We start from the raw sequence: 5,984 nt of genomic DNA, 5'->3' as shown, positions 1-5,984 counted from the left end.
TAGTGCAAAAGTGCAGAAAAATAGTGAGAGAATTTTTCAGAGTAGTATGAGAGTTATATAAAAGTTGCGTATTTATGTTGTGAGAGTTAGAGTCTTTATATAGACTTTCCAAACACCCATGGTGCCTTTCTGAAAGTGTAGGAGTTGTTTGAAGTGAAGAGATTTCATTTGGAGTGAAAACATTTCGTTTTGAAATCTGAAATCTCATGTAACAGTCTTCAGTAATCGATTACTTACATTGGGTAATCGATTACCCAAACATATTGTCCACTAATTATTTAAAAACGAATTAGAGTAATCGATTACACGATTTGGGTAATCGGTTACTCAACTTTTGTAAAACTGGTAATCTGTTACTCAAAGACAGTAATGGATTACTCTGAACAGTTTTAAGTTGGATAACTATTTTTCTCTCACATGTAACTTGTTACTTGAATGAAGTAACCCGTTTCACATTATTTCAAAAAATGTTTGAAGTATTTTTAAAGTGTTTCATTATTCTTTAAAAATGGTTTGAGCATTACTACTTTGCATACCAAGGAGTTTTAGGATAGAAGTACCTATAGAGACTTAATCTATTTTTTCTTGAAGCTTTATTCTTCTTTGTCTTCATAAGTATTCTTCCTTTTCTTCTTTTTGGTGATGTTAGTGTCTTCATCAAAACCATGCCAAGGTCAGGAGCAAAGATCTTCTTCACAATTTTTATTTTAAAGTTAGTCCTATAAGGTGGTTTTTCATTATTTGTAGTTTAAAATTAATTTGTAAATAATATAGTTTCAAATTGTTAATAGACTTTTGTAGAAATTTCCATTAAACCTGACGAAATAAATTTATGAATTTTGGTTGAAAATGGAGAGGATTATTTGAAACCATGTCTTCATAGGTTCAAAATGATATAAAAATTGAGGTCCTTAATATTATATTACACCACAAATTAATACCTAATAAATTTAAATCACCATTTAATTTATACTTTTCAAAATTTATTCACTTTAATGCCTTTGATAATCTGTGTTTGTAACCTGTAACATAATCAGTGATGTGACATGTTTTCTACACATGTGCACATATATGTATTTTTAAAAGTGGAAATTTTTTACCCACTCACCAAAATAATATAGTTGTAGTCATAATTTTATATTTAAATTAAAAACATAAAATAATGTCGTTTTATATCATTTTCTTTCCTTTTCAATGACATGAAAAAGTGCATACTGAGTTTGCGAGTTTGAGATTTGACATTCCTGGTTGTACACCATGAAAAGCATTGAATTGTGTGATTTGACACTTCAACTTATGATTTTGATCCCTACTTATTATAACCTTTATTTGTGAAATTGATTAGGGTATTGTGATGATAATGCTCACAGCTGCTGTGCCACAGTTTCATCCAAGACATTGTTCACTTCAGCAGCAACAAATTGGTGTATGTCATAACTTCTCAAATTTCCAACTTAGTTTGTTAATTTCTGGTCTATTATGGTTATCCATAGGCACTGGTGGAATTAGACCATGTAGCATACCCTTTGCAATTGACCAATTTGATATGACCACTGTTGAAGGAAGACAAGGAAGTAGAAGTTTCTACAATATATATTACACCACACCAACATTGATCTTGTTGATTAACCAAACTCTACTAGTTTATATTCAAGATTCTGTTAGTTGGACTCTTGGTTTTGGGTTGCCATGATTGTTTATGATAATATCAATTATTGCTTTCTTTGCTGGCATTAAAGTTTATCACAATGTTAAACCTGGTGGAAGTATATTTTCTACCATAGCTCAAGTGTTAGTTGCAGCTAAGCACAAGCGCCACCTTCACCTGCCTGATCATGATGACAACTATGGAGCTTTTTATGATCCTCTACTAGACAATGATGAACAACAAAGGTTTCCTCTAACAAATGAGTTCAGGTAAAGGAAAATCTAACTTTTGGGCTAAATTTATAAGTTTATAAGTACAAGATTTTTTAATTAAGTTCTAATAAATGGATTTCATGTTTAAATAAGTTCAAAATAAAATCTATATTAGTTTTGATTTTCTTGTTATTAAGTTTGTAACATTTTATAAATGGACCTATTTAAAAATGGAGGGGATGGTTAACTTTAAGAATAAGTTAGAAAACATATTTCACATATTAATAATTCATTCTATGAAAATCCAACAGTTTATATTTATTCATTAATTCAAATCATATAATAATTTTTTCCCCTCACAAGTCTATATTCTAACCGAGAGGGAGGCAGATTGTGTGCTTCTTCTCATAAATAGAGGTGAATATGGGCCGAATAATGTTTGTCCCTTATATGACCCTAAATCTTGATATAGACGTTTTAATCCGGATCCGACCCTAGACCCAAAACTAACATGACCTCAAATATCGACTAGGACAACATTTAAACCTGATCCTAGACCCAATTAGGTATAATGCATACATATTTTAGATAAAGTCTTCTCAATGTTATACTTATTATTATGGTAATGTAATTTGACATATGAAATGATATGTATATATATTATTAATCATGTATATATAGTGAAAAATTATAGAATCAATGATACTTTCAGGCAAAGAAATGTTATTACTCTATACACAATTGAATAGAATCACATACAAACATGATAAATGAGTGACCATGCGACTGGTCACGGTAAGTCATGCTTGTCCTCTATCCGATACTAAATATTGTCTATGTCTAATTTTTGAACCCAAACCTAAACCCTAGACCCAAAGAGACCCGACTCTACTTGATATGATCGGGCCAAATTGAATGAACGGATAGGGTCGGGTCCTGTTCACCCGTACTCCTAAGTAACCTGCCTGATATCATAATATTATCTTCAACCACTTGGATTCCTTTCTCTAAATTTCGTCCTCTTTATCATCGTCCATTCCTCTAAATTCGTCTTTTGTGTTGTCATTCTTTTTTCTCCAGTCATGTAATGTTCTCTTCTTTAAAATTATCATTTTGATAAAATTATCCAGTTTTATGGTCATTCAAGCATTTCAGCAAACTCATGGGTAAGAGATATAACTTGATAGTTTCATCAAAATTATTATTTTAAAAAAGAAAATGATATATGATTGGAGAGAGAGATTGCAAGCGAAAGGATGAACTTAAAGAAATGTATGATAAAACAAAAGACGAAGTTAGAGCTATGGGTAATAACATAGATGATGAAATTTAGAAGAAAGAATCACAAGTGTTTGAAGATGATGGAATAATAACATGCATCACCTACCAGAAAAAGCACATAGATCTTCCTTCCTTTGTTGTTTTTATTATTTGAGAAGTAGAAAAAAAATATTTTTACTTTTACTTGTTTCCTGTATAAAGTATTGTTCTTTCATATGCCTCTCCTTTAAGTTGGTCATGCTAAATTTATACTTGGTTGGTTTTTGTTTCCATAGGTTCTTAAAAAAAGCTGCTCTTGTGATAAAGGATGAAAAAATTGATGAATCAAGTAGAAATCCTTGGAGACTTTGTAGTGTGCAACAAGTGGAAGAACTGAAATGCTTTCTAAAAATCATGCCCATATGGGTAACAAGTATAATAATAGTTAATATTCCCATAGCACAACAAGGAATATTCCCAATATCACAAGCCTTGAAAATGGATAGGCACTTCTTTGGTACTAATTTTGAGATACCTGCTGGCTCAATATCTGCAATAACACTTGTGACTACTGGTATATTCCTCCCACTCTATGACAAAATCATTGCTCCTGGGATAGAGAAAATAACAATGAAAGAAGGAGGGCTCACAACCCTTCAAAGAATTGGACTTGGACATGTTTGTGGGATTCTATCAATGTTGTTTGTAGGGTTGGTGGAGATATGGAGAAGGGACTTGGCCAATTCTTCAAGTTCATCTGATGGGGTTGCACCTTTGTCAGTAATGTGGCTAGCTCCTCAATTCATGTTCATAGCACTTTCTCATGTGTTCCAAACTGTTGGACACACTGAGTTTTTCAACAAAGAGTCTCCAACTGGCATGAGAAGTATTGCTAAGTCTTTGCTATGCCTCAATGTTGCATTTGCTAGTTATGTGAGCAGCATTATAATCAACGTTCTGCATGGTGTTACTATGAAGTATGGTTAACATGATTGGCTTGATAATGATATTAATAAGGGAAGATTGGAGAACTTCTATTTCATCATTGCAGGATTGGGAGTTCTAAACCTGTGCTATTTCATATTTTGTGCTCGCCGCTATAGTTATGTCATTAATTTAAAACCTAAATTAATGCAGTGATGGCAACATAAAAAGCTTTAGAATACATATCCATAAACATAGTTGAGTTGATCTTTTAGTAATAAGATGGTGATTGTTAAATTTTGTTATTTGATGTTCCACTTTATTTATGTAATAAAACTTTGTTCGTGTTGGAACATGGAAATGCTAACAGAATAGAGAGAAGAAGAAAAAAGGATTCAAGAAAGAAGTAGAGGATTAAAGAATGCAGTTCATACTTTCTTATTGCAATGACTTAACGGAATTTCAAATTGCTTACTGTTTTTAGCAAGTTACAACAAACTTCATCCTACCTCTATTAATCCATCTCTTAAATCTTGGATTATACTCCACTTTCAACACTCTTCCTTAAGACAAGTTCTTTAAGAGATAATACACCTATTCTTCTTTTTAACTCTTCAAACCTATCACTTTTCAAAGCTTTTGTGAGTATGTCTGCCAATTGCACTTGTGTCTTGCAATACACCACTTGAATCTTCTCTTTGTTGACTAAATCTCTAAGGTAATGAAACTTTACTTCAATGTGTTTACTCCCACCATGACTCACTGGATTCCTTGACAAGCTTATTGCTGAAATATTGTCAATTATGAGTTGTAAAGGGGTTTTCAACTTTACCTTCATCTCCATTAGCAACTCCTCGAGCCACACAGATTGACAAGCAGCAAAACAACCTGAGATGTACTCTGCTTCACAACTAGAAAGAGCAACAACTTGTTGTTTTGAGGAACACCGTGAGAAGGGGGCATTGTTGAGTAAGAACATATAACCCGAAGTGCTCTTCCTCTCTACCAAGTCTCCACCATAATCAGAATCTGCATACCCAATCAATTCCAGTTCTGATCTTTGTCTACCATATGGAAATAGAATTCCTTGATCACTTGTTCCTTGGATATATCTCATCACTCTTTTAGCTGCTAGCAGATGAGTTTTCTTTGGCTTACACATGAATCTGCTCACCAAGCCAACCACAAAGGACAAGTCTGGTCTGCTATTACACAAGAATCTCAATGAACCTACTATTTGCTTGAACATAGTTTCATTCTCTGGATCACCTTCTTCATCTTCAGACAATTTTAAGCTTGTTTCTATTGGATTACCAACTGAATTGCAGGAGTTCATGTTGAATTTCTTTAGTACTTCAGTTGCATATCTCTTTTGATGCATTATTATTCCTTCTTCAGTGTATGCAAACTCCATCCCTAGGAAATAGTTTAGTTTTCCTAGATCAGTCATGTCGAATTCAGACTTCATTACCCTTTTAAACTCTTCAATTCTTTCAATGTTTGATCCTGTCACTAGCAAATCATCTACTTATAGGCAGATGATTAGAGTTTGGCATTCTGCATCTTCCTTCACATAGACTCCATGCTCAACTTGACATTTTTTGAAGTTGAGTTTGAATAGAAATGAGTCTATCCTCTTATTCCATGCCCTTGTGCTTGTTTAAGTCCATACAGGGCCTTTTTTAGCTTGTAGACATAATGCTCTTTGCCTTCTATTATGAAGCCTGGTGGTTGTTGCACATATACTTCTTCCATGAGTGGACCATGTAGGAATGCTGATTTTACATCTAGCTGAAATAGTTCCCAGTTTCTTGCACTTGCAATTGCTACCATTGTTCTTATGGTTTCAATTCTGGCCATAAGTGCAAATACTTCTTTGTAATCTATTCCTTGCCTTTGTAGAAATTCTTTAGCAACCAATCTAGCTTTACCTTGAGATT

The 5,984-nt window shown here is 33.2% G+C and overlaps 1 pseudogene; it reads left to right on the top strand.

Moving 5' to 3' along the window:
• The first annotated feature begins 1,345 nt into the window (after positions 1-1,345).
• Positions 1,346-4,275, top strand: LOC109338281 (annotated as a pseudogene).
• The last annotated feature ends 1,709 nt before the right edge of the window (positions 4,276-5,984 follow it).

The sequence above is a fragment of the Lupinus angustifolius genome, unplaced genomic scaffold, assembly GCF_001865875.1.
Source record: "Lupinus angustifolius cultivar Tanjil unplaced genomic scaffold, LupAngTanjil_v1.0 Scaffold_21_38, whole genome shotgun sequence".
Taxonomy (NCBI): Eukaryota; Viridiplantae; Streptophyta; class Magnoliopsida; order Fabales; family Fabaceae; genus Lupinus; species Lupinus angustifolius.
This window is presented reverse-complemented; position numbering and strand designations above follow the sequence as displayed.